Source organism: Meriones unguiculatus, chromosome 21 (assembly GCF_030254825.1).
Source record: "Meriones unguiculatus strain TT.TT164.6M chromosome 21, Bangor_MerUng_6.1, whole genome shotgun sequence".
Taxonomy (NCBI): Eukaryota; Metazoa; Chordata; class Mammalia; order Rodentia; family Muridae; genus Meriones; species Meriones unguiculatus.
Genome location: NC_083368.1, coordinates 25090005 through 25107680, shown reverse-complemented (window position 1 = coordinate 25107680; position 17676 = coordinate 25090005). Strand labels below are relative to the sequence as shown.

General features: G+C 40.5%; 1 non-coding gene across 1 annotated transcript; it reads right to left on the bottom strand.

The window, feature by feature from the left end:
- Positions 1-2743: 2743 nt before the first annotated feature.
- On the bottom strand, positions 2744-2873 carry LOC132649811 (small nucleolar RNA SNORA17). Its single transcript, XR_009588324.1, has one exon. It is a non-coding gene; the product is annotated as a small nucleolar RNA SNORA17 (small nucleolar RNA).
- Between the last annotated feature and the right edge of the window lie 14803 nt (positions 2874-17676).

The window sequence follows — 17676 nt, the reverse complement described above, 5'->3', positions numbered from 1 at the left end:
GTGTCCAGGGAAAGAAAGAACAGAGGAATTGCTCACTTTTCTCTAAGGCTCCCTCTCTTTTGTTGACTGATGTATAACACCAAAGTTCATTTATTTCTACATTTTGTCTACTTCCTGATCATTTTAGGTAACAGCATTAATTCAGAGCTTATACTTTATTTAAAAAAAAATTTATTGTTTTTTTTGTGTGTGTGACTTTTACATTATGTACCCCAATCCCACTCATTTCCCCTTCTCCTCATACCCACTGTCCACCCTTGTAACCTCCCCTCAACAGAGAAAGATAAATCTTGTGAAAGCTGCAGCACGTCACGTGTTTCTTACAGCATACCCCTTTATCCACACTGCTTCTTCACTGCAATGGCAACTCCCTCACAGCTGGCCCACTAGCAATCCCTGCAACCAGCAACAGCTCTGCTGTGTTGCCCAGGCAACATTCAGGCCCCACCTTTCAAGCGCTGCAGCAAGTGAGGGGCAGAAACAGTTCTGCATTCCGGATCCCAGGGCCAGCACTCCCCCTGCCATAAGTGATGAGGAATAAAGCATCTCCCTAGACCAAGCTCACACGTTTATAACTGGCTCACCTCCCCACCCCACTCCACCCTTCAACCTGCCATCAGGGTCAGCTCTACTGGGCTGCCTTGTTAAGGTGCATGGGCTGTTTTCCTGAGTGCTACAGCAGGTGATGGACAGGGACAGTACAGCTTCCCTGCTCTCATGACCCTAGGGCTGGCAACTCTCCCCACTGCCATAGGTGGTGAGAGCAAAAGGGAGGGGAGATGTCTCCCTATCAAAAACCACTTCTCAGCAGACAACAGGCAGAACTACCTTTCCTAAATTTATTCCTTCAGAGATGACTCACCCCCAACCCTCACAGGTTGGGCCAGCTTTACTGTGCTTCCCAGGCAATGTACATGCCTGACTCTTTCAATTGCTGCAGCAGGAGAGCAGGCAAGGACAGCTCTCCTGCCTGACAGGTGGCACAAGGCCAAAAGGGGGTGCATTTCTCCCTCAACTGTTGTTTTTAACAAAGTCTCAAATGTTCAATTTACCAATAAAGAGTTGGTTGCTAGATGCCGGGTTGAAAGCCAGCTATCTCAAAGAGGCGGAGAAAGCACTGAGCTGACCTTACTCCTCAGTTGACATCTCAAATGTAATGAGCAACTCTCTCTCTACATAATCTCTCAAAAAATCCTCAGACTGGAGAGGACAGGAGCTCTACAAGGAGAGCAACAGAACCAAAAAATCTGGGCCCAGGGATCTTTTCTGAGACTGATCAGATGTAGTCAACTCAGTATCAAAGTGGGTTCCCTAGTAAGGGGAACAGGGGCTGTCTCTGACATGCCCTAGTAAGGGGAACAGGGGCTGTCTCTGACATGAATTCAGTGGCTGGATCTTCTATCACCTCCCCCTGAGGGGGGAGCAGGTCATAGAGGAAGACATTGCAGCTAGTCCTGATGAGACCTGATAGGCTAGGGTCAGATGGAAGGAGAGGAGGACCTCCCCTATCAGTGGACTAGGGAAGGGTTATGGGAGGATGAGGGAGGGAGAGTGGGATTGAAAGGGGATGAGGGAGGGAGCTATAGCTGGGATACAAAGTGAATAAATTGTAATTAATAAAAAATAAATTAATATTAAAAGAAAAACCCTCAGAGTGAATTCCTGTTCCTCCTTTCTACTTCCTGTGTGTCTCTCTATCCTCCTGACTTCCTCTTACTCTGTATGTTTTTTTTTTCTTATGTCCACTCCCTGTCAATTGGTTACTTGCTCTGCCTCTTGACATATGGTTGACTTTATTTAATCCTGTCTTGGATGAAAGGTCTGTGATATGGCTGAGCCACACCACAACTAGAAACAGGTTTTTCCAGTAAACACAATCTCAGGGGTCAGAGTGGGATCAACTATCCTCCAACACTTGCCCATGCTCACAACCTCAGGGCCGCCTTGCCCAAACCACCGACAGCGGGGTTAGATCTACTGTATTTCCCAGGTGAGGTACAGGGCCCACTCTCCCAAGTGCTGTAGCTAGTGAGTAGCAGGGCCATTTCTCCTGATCTCATGACCCCAGGACCAGGTCTCCCGTCTCCTGGGGGTGGTGAGAGGGGAAGTGGAAGGAGAGTATCTCTCCCTCTTCCAGACAACTGCACATGAGATTAGACAAACCAGAAAGTCAACTCGCCAAAAACTGCTTCGGTGTTTAGGGCCCACTCTCTGGAGTACTGCAGCCTGCTAGGGGCAAGGTCAGCTTTCCTTCTCTCAGGCCGCCAGAGTGAGGGGCGGGGCCAATTCTACACAGACCTCACACATCTACAGGTTCCCAGGCGACAGCCAAGACCAGTAACTTCTGCCTGGCCTTCGGTGGTAACAGACCCCTGCTGCTGTAGGACCAAGGACCCAGCCGTGGTCCCTGGTGGCAGCACAGGCCAGGACTCCACTATGGTCCCAGGTGGCATCACTGGCTCCTCACTTCAGGCTGTTCCCCACTACCCTGGTATTTCCAGTTCTGCCTCTCTTCATTGTGTCCACATTCTTCTGTTTCTTTTTCTCTTCCATTTTTTTTTTTCCCCACTACTTGCTCCTCTTGTGGCAGCCAGTGCCTCTGAGTGTCTGGGATCATCTCAGGAGTGGTCTCAGGAGTGCTATCCCCTGCTTGTGCATTATGACACTGGGCATCTCCTCCCCCTCCAGCTCAGGCCTGTGTAGGGCTGCACCGGTGGTGGTCTCATGCTCACTTTCTTCAGGGAGCATTAGGCTACTGATCATCCCGATGTTCACAGGTCAGAGCACTGAGCACAGACGTAGCCTCTCTCCTCTCTGCCACCCACGGACACGTTTATCGCAGTAGCCACCCCTGCAAAGCCTCTAGGGGAAGCACGCTCTAAGTATTTTATGGAAACACACAGTCTGGAATTCTGCTCTTAGATGTTTTGTGCAAGGGTTGTATTTTGAGATATTCTTCCACTCCTGAATTCATCTTGGACGAAGGGGGTGGGGGTCGTCTTTGCTTGAGAACTTTGGGTACACCATTTGTGGTGGCACACACTGGCAGGATCAGCTGCAGGAGGCAGAGGCAGGAGGGTCATAGGATAATGAGTTCAAGGCCAGCTTGGGGCAATGGGTAGGAAACTTCAGAGAAGGCATAGAGATTAAGAGAATTGTCCTCTCAGCATCCACAGGACAAATCATAACTGTCTGTAAGTCCAAGATTTGACACCCTCATACTACAGATATACATATAGGAAAAACAATAGTGCACATGAAATTAAAATTTAAAATTTAAAAAAGGTCTTTGGGTGCATATGTGAATTCCCAGGGTGATTTTTTTTTAAAGCTCCCATTGCAAAAGCTGCACACCAGATCATCTGCATCTGAGGCTATGGTTGTGACCCAGGTATGAGTGTTTAGAGTTTATTAGCTTTATCCAGGGCATGTACAGTTTAAAGGAATGACCTGAGGATTGAGTTTATGCACAAACTGTGCTAACTTAATTCATTATTGTAAGGAGTATGGCTAACCCAACTTTCCCAGGCTTTTTTTTTTCTTTCTCATAGTAATAATTACAAATTTTAAAAATTATTCAAGTTGGTGCCTTAGTAAGGGGAACAGGGGCTGTCTCTGACATGAACTCAGTGGCTGGCTCTTTGATCACCTCCCCCTGAGGGGGGAACAGCCTTACCAGGACACAGAGGAGGACAATGCAGCCAGTCCTGATGAGACCTGATAAGCTAGGGTCAGATGGAAGGGGAGGAGGACCTTCCCTATCAGTGGACTTGGAGAGGGGAATGGAAGGAGATGAGGGAGGGAGAGTGAGATTAGAAGGGAATGAGGAAAGGGGCTACAGCTGAGATACAAAGTAAATAAAATGTAATTAATATAAAAATATAAAAATTTAATTAAAAATTTATTCAAGCACATATAAGTACATGTGTTTGCAGTTTGGAAAAGTTACTCTAATGTTTTATGTAATGTAATATTTTTAAAATTTTATTTTTATTAATTACAGTTTATTAACTTTGGTAATGTAATATTTTTTAATCTTCAAGTGTTTGCAAATGTATGGACTTTTGAGGGCACACTTGAGGTTGGTTGACATGTTCATCATATGTGGTTATTTTTAAGCACTCTTCACTGCACGAAATCCTGATACTTCCGTTAGATCAAAGCAACTTAAGAAAATAAAGTGTTCTCATCATATTGCACATGGTAGACAATATTGGGAGAATTAATAATTCAGTTTGGGATCATTATTTTTATTTGTAAAATTGGTATCTTCTTATCATGTCTATAAGGAAAATAATGCTGAATTTCTTTATCTCCTTGCCTTTTTGTTTCCTGTGGTTACTTTCTTACCCTGGGTTTTTTGGTAGACTTTGTAGAAAAAGCAGTTATAACCGCTGACTGAAGTGGCCAGTTCTCTGCATCCATCTATGCATGTATATCAAGTTTATATGTACTTGATACAACAAAAGTATGGTCAAGAAATATTAAATTTTGTTTTCCTTCTTCTAAGCACATCCATGGAGAGATTTAAGAGGCATGTATTTTTACAAAGGTTCTTGCTGTAAGGCAAGCTCTTCCTGCCCAGCACTGTTTTATCTTCCCACTGGCAGCCACTTGTAATTCCTCACCACACATGTTCATCTTTTTATTCTTACTCAACTGGACACAAAGATTTTTTTTCCTCTTTTAACATCAAGTATCATATGCTGAGTTTCTATACTGAAGGGCAAAACTTAGGTAATTTTTCTAACTTCTGCTATATCATCTTCACCCTTGTACTCAATATATATACAAACAACACTCAATATATATACCCATCATAAAAATACACACACAGCATACAATCCCCTAATACTTTTAGCATATGTAGTTTAGATTAATGGTTAGGTTTTATATTGTTATGAAAATAAATTTTTCTTCTTTGTAATAATTGTTATTTTTTTCAAATTGTTTCTATCTTGTGATAGGAGCTCATATTTTTAATTAATTTATGTTTATTAATTACAGTTTATTCACTTTGCATCCCAGCTGTAGCCCAATTCCATCATCCTTCCCTTCTCCTCCCATGCCCCATGCCAAGCCCACTCATAGGGGAGGTCCTCCTCCCCTTCCGTCTATCAGGTTTCATAAGGACTGGCTCCATTGTCTTCCTCTGTGGCCTGACAAGGCTGTTCTACCCTCAGAGGCAGGTTATCAAAGAGCCAGCCACTGAGTTCATGTCAGAGACAGTCCCTATTCCCATTACTAGGGAACCCACTTCATTCCCTAGCCCATGACACTGAACTGTCATGGGCTACATCTGTGCAGGGGTTCTAGGTTATATGACTTTGTTTGGAATATCAGTCTCAGAAAAGACCCCTGTGCCCAGATTTTTTGGTTCTGTTGTTCTCCTTGTGGAGTTCCTATCCTCTCCAGGTCTTTCTATCTCCTCTTTCTTTCTTAAGATTCCCTGCACTCTGCCCAAAGTTTGGCTATGAGTCTCAGTATCTGCTTTGATACCCTGTAGGGTAGAGGCCCTCTGTAGTAGGCTCATATCCTGTTCTCTGTTTTCTCCCTCTTCAGATGTCCATCCTGTTTGCCTTTCTGTGTGAAGATTGATCATCTTACCCAGGGTCCTCTTTCTTGCTTAGCTTCTTTAGGTGTACAGATTTTAGTATTTTTATCCTATATTATATGTCTAATATCCACTTATCAGTGACTATATGCCATGTGCATCTTTCTGCTTCTGGGATACCTCACTCAGGATGATCTTTTCTAGATCGCACCCTTGTCTGCAAATTTCATGATTTCCTTGTTTTTAATTGCTGAGTAGTATTTCATTCTGTAAATATGCCACAATTTCTGTATCCATTCTTCAGCTGAGGGACATCTGGGTTGTTTCCAGATTCTAGCTATTACGAATAAAGCTGCTACGAACATGGTTGAGCAAATGTCCTTATTGCATACTTGAGCATATTTTGGATATATGCCTAAGAGTGGTATCAGTGGATCTTGAGAAAGTACTATTCCTAATTGTCTGAGAAAGCACCAGATTGATTTCCAAAGTGAGTGTACAAGTTTACATTCCCACCAGCAATGGAGTTGAGTTTTTTATCTTAGCCATTCTGGTCCAGGTAAGGTGAAATCTTAGGGTCCTTTTGATTTGCTAGAAACCAGGATAGTCACTCTTAAGAGCAGATAAGACAAAAATCAATTTTGACTCAGACAGATTATGTTTCCTATTTCTCTGATGATAAGAAGCCACCACAACAAGTTTTTAAGCTTGTTCAACTGATGAAAACTCTTATCTGTGAATGTGCACTGAAACACTGACAGCTTTCCAACCCGCTCCTGACCCTCAGTGTATCAGGACTAGCTTCTTCATGAAATACACATTTCTGAATATGGCCTCCTCAACCAAGTCTTGCCTGGATGAAAATCAGTGATGTTGCCAGGTGGCCATCATAACTTTTCAAAGGACTTCAATACCAGCATTCCATATGCTGGCCAGATGTTTTACAAGGTCAATACTCTGCCATGTTAAAGACACTGACTTAAAAAATAAGTAATAAATGTATGACATTTTCTGTATCCATTCCTCCCCTGAGGGATATCTGGGTTGTTTTCAGCTTCTGGCTATTACAAATAAAGCTGCTACAAACATGGTTGAACAAATGTCCTTGTTGTGTACTTGAGCATGTTTTGGATATATGTCTAGGAGTGGTATAGCTGGATCTTGAGGTAGCACTATTCCTAATTGTCTGAGAAATTTTCTTAGATTGATTTCCGAAGTGGTTGTACAAGTTTACATTCCCACCAGCAATGGAGGAGGGTTCCCCTTGCTCCACAACCTCTCCAGAATGTGTTGTCACTTGAGATTTTTGATCTTAGCCATTCTGATGGTGTCAGGTGAAACCTCAGGGTTGTTTTGATTTGCATTTCCCTGATGGCTAAAGACGTTGAGCATTTCTTTAAGTGTTTCTCTGCCATTCCTCTACTGAAAATTTTCTGTTTAGTTCCATATCCCATTTTTAATTGGATTGCTTGATTTGTTGTCTTTTAACTTCTTTAGTTCTTCATAAATTCTGGATATCAGCATATAGCAGATATATATTGCATTGTGTCAGATATAGCATTGGTGAAGATCCTTTTCTAGTCTGTAGGTTGTTGTTTTGTTCTGATAACAGTGTCCTTTGCTTTACAGAGCTTTTCAGTTTCATGAGGTCTCATTTATTGATTGTTGATCTTAGAGCCTGTGCTGTTGATGTTCTGTTCAGGAAGTTGTCTCCTGTGCCAATGAGTTCTAGGCTGTTCCCACTTTTTCTTCTAATGGATTATATGTGTCTGGTTTTATGTTGAGGTCTTTGATCCACTTGGACTTTTGTTTTGTGCAAGGTCATAAATATGGATCTATTTTCATTTCATTTTTCTGCATGTAGACATCTAGTTAGACCAGCACCATTTGTTGAAGATGCTGTCTTTTTTCCATTGAATGGTTTTGGCTTCTTTGTAAAAAATCAAGTGCGCATAGGGTTTATTTCTGGGTCTTCTATTCTGTTCCACTGATCCACCATTCTGTTGAATGGATACAGAAACTGTTGTACCTTTACACAATGGAATACTACTCAACAATTAAAAACAAGAGAATCATGAAATTTGCAGATAAATGGTGGGATCTAGAAAAGATCATCCCGAACAAGGTATCCCAGAAGCAAAAGGACACACATGGTATATATTCACTTATAAGTGGATACTAGACCTATATGATAGAACATACTAAAATATGTACAGCTAAAGAAGCTAACCAAGAAGAGTTTCCGGGGTAAGATGATCAATCCTCACTTAGAAAGCCAAATGGGATGGACATTGGAAGTAGGAGAAAACAAGAAACAGGACAGGATCCTACCATAAAGGGCCTCTGAAAAACTCTACCTAGCAGTGTATCAAAGCAGATGCTGAGACTCATAACCAAACCTTGGGCAGAGTGCAGGTAATCATATGAAAGAAGGAGGAGTTAGTAAGACCTGGAGAGGACAGGAGTGCCACAAGGACCAAATATATCTGGGTATAGCTGGCCCTGTGGTCTTTTCTGAGACTGATTCTCCAACCAAGGACCATGCATGGAGATAACCTAGAAGCCCTTCTCAGATGTAGCCCATAGCAGCTGTGCATCCAAGTGGGTTTTCCTAGTAAGGGGAACAGGGACTGTCTCTGACATGAACTCAGTGACGGGTTCTTTGACCTTCCAACCCGCCCCCCATGAGGGAAGAGCAGCTTTGCTAGGCCACAGAGGAGGACACTGCAGCCAATCCTGATGAGCCTGATAAGTTACGGTCAGATGGAAGGGAGGAGGACCTCCCCTCTCAGTGGACTTAGAGAGTGGCATGGAGGAGATAAGAGAGGAAGAGTGGGATTAGGAGGAAATGAGGGAGGGGGCTACAGCTGGGATACAAAGTAAATAATCTGTAATTAATATAAAAAATAAGTAATAAATTTAATTTTAGTTGAGATATTGAATGGTGACTATGTTATCTTTTGATTATTGATGGAATGCATCCTGTTATTTTAAAACTTGAAGAAATGTGTTTTAGAGAAATTTAAAAGTATGAGCTCAGGTGAGCCACCTTAAGAGTTTGAGCACAAGAGAGCCAGCCCTGCCTCTTGTCTGCTATGAGGTGGTACAGAGATGAGAGAGAACTGCCCTCCTACCCTCCCTTGTTCCTTGCCACCTATGGCAAGCAGGACAGCTGGCCTCAATGGGAGAACTGGTCATGTCCTTCATCTGTTGCATCACTAGGGAGAGCGTGCCTGCACTTCTCCTGGGAGGCAGGGGAGAGCTGGCCTGGTTGTAGGGGTTGGTGGTGAGCTAGCCCTAATGGTGTGAGAGCAGGGGAGCCAGAAGGCTGATCTGCTCAGTTATCTCTCAGGCCCAGAATCAGAGCTTTGATTTGGTTTATTCCAACATCTGACACACTGATGAACTGCTGGAGCACTTGAAAGAGCCAGTTCTACAGATCTGAAGCTACAGGATCTCCATGACACAGGGCAGCACGTCCATAAGGAGTCCCAGTGAAGTTCCAGTACTGGCAGGGTAGCAGGGGCCAGAGCCCTCATTCCAGACCAAAGACTCATTGCAATGAACATTTGTAAGCAAAGAACATTTGTAAACAGATCTGTCTGTTGCGGAGCAGAATGCAAGGGTGGAGAATGGGCACAAGGGAAGTGGGAGATGAGTAGAATTGGGATGCTTTGGGAAATTCACAAAGAACCAATAAAAAGTTAAGAAAAATAGATATACTGTTTATATTTATACAATACAGTGGGAAAGAGACCACTTAGGAACATAATGTAGGTTTACCAGAAATTAAGGATTTTATTGTGGTCTTAAAAATATCTTTCGTATTTTAAAACTTTACAGTAATATATATATATATATATATATATATATATATATATATATATATTAGAGTGATAAGATCAGATTTTGGCTCGGAATCAAGAATCTGGCCATTTTCTGTCTTCTTGCCTTAACTGATGCTGATGCTGCCCATGGAGTTTCATCCTTTTGTGGCAGCTACTGTCTGGTCTAGTACATTCATTTAGTTCCCTTCCAACCAGTTCCCTTCCCTTTATTCCTCACCAGAACACTGGCTCCCTAAAACATCTATTTATTTTGTGTACCTCAATTAATGATATTTTTCAGTATAATTTATTCCAACAATTTCAGTAAATTTTTTTTTCTCACAGTTCACTAAAAGCCAGTTCCAATTTTTTTTTTTAGAATATCATTCTGTTCCACTACTTCTTGTCAACATGATCTCTTTTTTTCTTGTTTGTATATTTTATCTCCAACTTTTTAAAAATTCTTTATTAATTACACTTTATTCACTTTGTATTCCCCCTGTAGTTCCCTCCCTCCTCCCCTCCCAATCCCTTGCTTCCTCCCCCTTCTGCACGCATGCCCCTCCCCAAGTCCACTGATAGGGAAGGTCTTCTTTTCCTTCCTTCTGATCCTTGTCTATCAGGTCTCATCAGGAGTGGCTGCAGTGTCTTCTTCTGTGGCCTGGTAAGGCTGCTCCCCCTCAGGGGGAGGTGATCAAAGAACAGGCCAATCAGATCATGTCAGAGGCAGTCCCTGTTCACATTACTATGGAACCCACTTGGACACTGAACTGCCATGGGCCAACATGATCTCTTTATTTAGCTTTTACATATGGAAAAAGTCTAATGCAACATACATACATTACTAAAAACTAATGGGTACACTGACCTCTAAAAATTAGCAACATTAAAAGTATTATGTTTACACACACATACACACACACACACACAGAGAGAGAGAGAGAGAGAGAGAGAGAGAGAGAGATTTGTTTTTCTGTGCTTAACTGAGCAAAGTGCATTAGACAGGGTGAGCTGAACTGCTGACATTTCTTAATTGGCTCTTAAGCGTGTGGTGAATGAGAAGCCCATGCTTCTTCCATCTCAGGGCTCCACCATGCTTGGGTCTTGCTATCGTGTATGTCCAAATGGGAAGGCATATGGAGGAAGCCCTATGCCATAGATAACACATCTTGTTTTGTTCTTTAATTAGAGAGGAGTGAATAACAGGACCACTGTATCCATCCGGGTCCAAACTGGATAATCCACAAAGTAATTTGCATAGGAAAAGTTTCATATGAAGACTGACTAAGCTCTCAGGGACTTAAGAAGCAGGGGTGGCAGTCCCCAAGCAGAAGGAAAGCAGGGCTCAGAAACGAAGCTCCAGCAGGATGCTTGAGAAGAGTCGCCACATTGTTTTTCAAGAACCAGACTTTATTGGAGAGGTGTACTTGAGGGTCAAAGGTCAACACTCGGTTCTGCCATTGGTGAGAAAGATTCAAAGAATCCAGAAGAGCTGTAACAGGCAGGTTTGGGGGGTTGTTAAAGTAAAAAGATACAGAGGTCAGCCAAGGCGACGGGCACATAGCACAGTGTCAGGGGGGACACCAGGTACAAGCTTCCATTTGTCCTCTCTCCCCGCGGAGTCAAACAGCATTGAACTCTTTCGGCCATGATATGTGGAAACACTAATGACGTGCTGTCCGTCACAGAAGTCTAATGAGACTTAATGCTCTGGGGTGTGCTGGGGTTAATCACGCAGATGTGACTGACTGGCCACAAAACCGGCCTAAGTTATTTGGTCTCCAGCTCCTTCAGAGACCACACAATTCTCGCCACACAATTTAAAGACCCAACCAGTGAGGCACATCGCTGAGTTTGAGGCCAGTCTGGTCTATAAAGTGAGTCCAGGGCAAACAAACAAACAAACCAAAAAAGACTTACGAGGAATCATACTGTTAGTAAGGATTCTTTGGTGCAGCTCAGGGTCTCCCGTGCCTCAGAACTGTCATATCACACAGGATATCCCAGGGGCTTAAAGATAATTCTCTAGGAGCCAGGTAGGGGCCAAACCTTTGTGGAATGTGCCATGTTTAGACAACGCAGAATGAGTTAATCCTTTACAGACAAGAGGCTTCACATGACTATTGCTTACTGAAGGCCAGAAGTGCTGTGCTAGTGGAATTTGCTAGAAATCCACCATGTTGGATTTGGTATTTGGGGAAAGCTAGTCAAGAAACTCTGTTCTAAAGCTGGTAGGGAGAAAAGTGCTGGAGAGCGTCTGAGTGCCGGCCACAACGGTCAGAAGCACTCTGCTACAAAGCCACTCAAAATCCATTGCCTTCTGTACACTACATGAAGTTGGGGTTTGGAGAAGCTAGATTGTGCACACAGGAAGTAAATCCTTTTCTTGAATGTCACTCCTTGAATGTCATCTCCTGAAAGGAAAATGTTTGAACAACTCAGAACAATTTCAGAGATGGAAAGAAAAAAAAAAAGAGGTGGTTAATTTGAGTTGAAAAGCCATATATTAATAACAAGCACAGCTGCATTGCAAGGGATACTGGGAAGTATATTGCAGTCTTGTATCTGGCTACAGTCTTTTTACTAAATGAACAGAAGAAAAATAATCATGGTAGATAACTATCTCCCTTTGGATGTTTTCGTGCTTCACTCAAAATTGCTAAGTAGGAATAGAATTGACACCAAGTCTGGTATTATTCTTGTAACAGACTAATGGAGAGTTAGCTCTCCCATCACTCTCACTAAAAGAGTCATTTATAAAAGTTTTGTCTAATAATTGTATATCAGAGTTGGTTATATATTTGTTTTTGTTTTTTTTTTCCAATGCAGTTTATGCAGGAACCTTGAACAATCATCTGACCCTGGGTAAAGCCAGCCCACTTTAAATAGCCTCTGGGTAGCCAACCCCAGCATGCCACGTGGGCAATGCAGATAGGTCCACATACATGGAAGCAAGCCAGATCCTCAGCCTTAGGCAAATGTGGAGCTGTTTGTGACAGAGAGCACTCACCATCGGGAAGGTGGAAGGCAGAAGGCGGAAACCAGCTCCATCTTTCAGGCACGGCATTACGCAGCTCTCTACAGTTACCCCTTTTTGTTTTGGACGCATCAGGCAAGAGTAGAGGTCTGATCTCTGATATTAGAAATAAATTGGGACTTTGTACTGATGTTCATTTAGGTGTCATCCACCCAAAGAGCATCAGACCCGTCCGATACCTTTTTCTCAGAGGCGGGACCTGGGGCATCAACCCGCATGCAATCAGACATGCTCTTCTCTGGGTCCAAAGCGGCTGACCCTGAGTGCAGTGCTTAGCCTAGCATCCTGAGCGTAACATTTTAGCTTTTTATGGTAGCCAACCATGCTTGGGGATACTGTCCTGCTTCAATGGCTGTAAAGGCCTGAATGGTCATGGCTGCATTACGCTGTTGTGAGACTCTAATCTTGCATATATACCACAGGCAAACCAAGGTGACCAATACCAGAAGACCTGCTAACGCTCCCATGCCCGCCCATTCCTTCAGATGATTCATGGCTGCAGCAATCCATGAAGATAATCCTGTGGCTAGTCACTAGCATACAACATGAGAATTTTCCCTGTGCTGCAAATCTGTCTAAGCAATTGTCTAGCTATATTTTAGGTAATTGGACTGGAGAATTTGATACTACGATGGAGCAGCTGAGAGTGGCCATTGTCATGGTAAATTCTACCAGAGTGGACGCAGATATATTTGTTTTTTTATAAATACAAACATACAATTATGAGTACTCAATACAACATGATTTGAAAAATATAAAGCCTTGTCAAATAAATATATTTAATTAAAAGAAAACAAAAGTATGTGTTTCAATTTGTCCTGTTTGTTTTCTCTTTACATCTATAAGAAACCATAAAAGTAATATATGTGTTTCCATCTATTTTCCTGTCTTCATCCCCCAAAGTGTTTACTCAAATGCTGGTTTTATAGTTCACCATGTACACATAACCATAAGATAGATGTCTAATCCAGCATGTATAACCATGCTGTTAGTCATTCCTTCACCATTGCGCACTACTCATTCATGGTGATATGCGCAGAACAATGTCAACCATTTCAATTGCTTTGCCCTTGTATATTTGCTGACTGAAGCAGCCTCCCATTCTCCTGATGAAAAACAGTTAACTTAAAAGACATTTAAAACATATAAACAATGCACCCTTGGATAGTTGTACAACTATTTTGACATTTTACTCAATGTTTACTGGCATCCAAGTGTAGCTTTAATTTACATTTTTGTAATTACTTTCTGTACACATTTGTCATTTAGTATCTTCTGTGAAACCACTCCTCACACATTTTGTTTCTTTTTAGAATTAAATTGTTTCTATTTTTTTCTTTCATTTATTTGTGGTTCTTTAAATATTTAGAAAGTGAAGCTTTGACAGATGTAACTTTTTATGATATTTTGAAGGTTTCTGTAATATTTATGGTGAAAAAAGTTTTTAGTGGCTATTCTATCAAGCTTATCAAGTTTTTCTTTTCAATTTATTTTATTTTGGAGAGTGTATAATAATCATATAATTTCTCCCCTTCCTGCCTCCAAACTATTCCATATAACCCTCCTTGCTCTCTTTCTATTAATTGCCTCCTTCCTATGTTGTTATATGCATATATATTCACATGTATATTCTGAAATATAACTGGCTTAATCCGTACAATGTTATTTGTTTGCATCTTTTCAGGGCTGGAATAAATCTACAAATACTCCTGCACTGAAGGCTCATGGATATTGCTATGAGACTGTGTCTCATAGTAATGTCAGAAGCCATACCCAAAAAGTCTCACTAGAATGACTGACTGCCCAAAAATGAGGTGAACAAAGAAGACATCAATAGAAATGTCAGAGTTGATGGGGAAGCTCAAAGGAGGAGCCTTCAACCCTACACAAAGAACTACAGTTACCCAAGGAAAGCTGATAGTGGGAGAAACAGTCTTCTTCTCCAGGGAGGAGAACACAAGTCATTTATCTAATACCAACTGGTGAGCCCTGAAAGCTTCTCTTTCATGTTAGGTACTTTCTTAAGACATCTTAAGACATCTTTCATTATTCCTAAGTAATGCAGCGGAAGTTACTACTTTTTATCTTTTGAATGTCCCACAGATGTAAATTCCATGATCCATATTTTTGGTGTAGTATAAAATTGAAGTTATGATTTATATTGTTTTTAATAAATATGTAATTGATGTGGAGATTTTTATTGAAAACAACTCGTTTTCTTCACTTATTCACTGCACAGAATCAGGAATCGGTGTGGCTTGCCACTTCTACTTGAGAACACAGCCCAGGGCTGAGCTTCCATTCGGCATCCTCTGATTTGCCATTTAAATATGAACAGGAATCTGATTCATGGGGTCATTTTCAAATCATCTAATACTTTGGATGGTTATGGACTCCTATTTGCAACTAACAAATGCAACTAAGAAAACAATGCCTTAAAAATCTTCTATAAAACCATAGACTAAGTGATCTGTTCTAGAGGCTTCAAATGGGTTCCTATTAAAAAATAACACCATAAATATATATGAATAAGCAATGCTTTTCATGAAAATTTCAGATTATAGCATCACATGCTAATTCTCAAAGCTGCTGAACTCAATTTTAACATTGCTATACTTGAACAATTTAGTTAGACTTCACAATAAAAGGTTCTTGAAGGCAATAGATGGCTTCACAATTGCTTTTAGTTATTAAATATATCAATGTCAAAGTTGCATGTGAAATTTTTAAATAAATCAAACTCCTAAAATATGGGAATCAAAATAATGTTTTCTATGGTGTTTTACAATTACTTTTTTTTTTTTTCAATGCAGTTTATTCAGAAACCTTGAACAATCCTCGGACCCTGGGAAAAGCCAGCCCACAGCTTAAATAGCCTCTGGGTAGCCAACCCAGGCGTGCCACGTGGGCAATGCAGATAGGTCCACATACATGGAAGCAAGCCAGATCCTCAGCCTTAGCCAAATGTGGAATTGTTCGACAATTACTTTAATACACTTGTGAAACTAAGCTACAAAGAAAAGAAAGTGAACAAAATTCTATCCACATATATATAAATGCATTTCAAAATATATACTTGGAGTCATTCTGGTTCAGAAAATGTGGAATTAATATTGGTGTCACTTAATAAAATGAACATATATAAAATGCTTAAAATTAAGTGAATATAATTAATAGGCAAATGATTTAAAATTATTCTTAACTTAAATTTCTAATTATACTTTCTCTTGACATAGACATTACTACAATATTAATAAATTCACATATATATAATATTTCTATATTATTTTTCTAAGAGACAAGAATGATTGTATAGAAATGATTAAATATATTTTTCTCCAAATGTGATCAATTTCCTTTACATTACATAGCTATATAAAAGAATACACTGCATCAGCTATTTTTATGTATATAGTTCAAGCCATATAGAGATAATATGCTTCCATCTCCTTCTTTCCAGAATTTCTTCCTCATTCCAAGTGGGAACTCCAAACCCATTGAACAATAAGTTTCCATTTGTTCCACCGTCTTTGTTGATCAACACTATATGACATTTGCCTCTGTGAATCTGAGTATTCTAAAGTTCCCATGTAAGTAAAATCGTTTATTGTACTTTATTTCTATTAGTGTACTAGTTAATATATCAGCATCCATGTTATAGCACATGTTAGATTTTAATTCTTTTGAAGAGTTAGACAATATTTTATTTTATGTTTATTGTTCTATTTCATCCATCAACTCATAGATTCCTTCAATGTTCTGTATATTTTGAATATTATTGTTTCAATGAATATTAAAAAGCAGGTTCTTGACTTATTATCAAAAGTTTTCATCATAGTTATTAATAAATATTAAATGTACATATGATTGTATTTTACTCTGGCATTCTAATCATACATATGTCATGTGTTGTTACTATTCACTTCTTCTATCTTATCTTATCTACAACCACTGACCAGTTATGAATGATCACATAATTTAAAAACATTCTCAGTTCTTCAGCACAAGCATTAAATTCTATAGCAAAAAATGCTTAGTTCAAAAATATTTTATTTAGAAATAATTGCGCTTAGAGGTAAAGCAACAAAGTGTCTAAAAGCAATGGCACTCACATCATTTAGAAGCTAAGATGTTTAAATCCCCAGATAGTACTTTATTGAATTTTACTAGTCAAAACTTCTTGGTGGCTTTCAATAAAACACAGGCTTAAGTTAACGGTATTTATTAATTTTCACCCAGAATCCAAAAACTGCCAATAAATCCTTAATTATGACAGGGGCTGGTGATCCTCTCTCCCCGCATGCTAAAATGTTAGCTGGTTTTCTTGATCTGGTGTTATGAACTGTTCAGCTCCACGCTGGAAGTAGAGATAGATTTGGGATTCCCACTGGTCGGACAGTTTAACATATTCAATGAGCCATCCATCCCAGAAAGAAGCCTTGTCTCAAAGAGTAAGGTAGAGAGCAAACTGAAAAAGATACCTGACATAAACTTCTGCCCCCGCCCCCTGCACATGCTTGGGTATGTACCTGCTAACACACAACTTGGACATGTGTGCATGCACCCTCTCATACACTTGCATATGCACACACACACACACACACACACACACACACACACACAGCTCCAACCTGCTCGATTTCCTCCTTTCCCTGAGACACGCCTGTCTAGACCTTCCATGAAAATGAATTTTGTTTGTGACTTGAATTTGGGATGCTACAAGAGAAGATATATCAAGGGCAATACAAAGTCAGTGGCTTAGTATTTTCATTTTTCTCCAACTACAAAAAAAACCCATAAAACAAACAAATAAACAAACAAACACCTCTGCTACTTTCATTTATTATCTACCATTTGTTATGTTTCTATTGCCTACTTCTCTACAGAAGTAGAAAATGGTAGTTGACACTCATGGTAGATTGGCAAGCCAAAGACTTAAATAATGCAAGAAATGCTGACCATAGGAACCATAACGTGGATGCATGAGGAAAGGTTGTGTAGAGCAGGTCAATGATAATGTTCGTCCTCTTTTATTGTCGCAGTAATATCACTCCAAATCACTTTTCAGTGAGGCACCAAGAGAAGGCAACTGGGCTATGTTGGTGAGGGGAATCATTCCACACTATGCTTGATAGGAAAGATCTTTGCTGTTGGTAGATATTTGAGGCATGCTTACAGCAAACAGAAGAAATAAAGAGTAAGTTACAAAGATTTCCGTGTGATCCCAATTGATTAAAAGAGCTAAGGAAAGTGTAAAT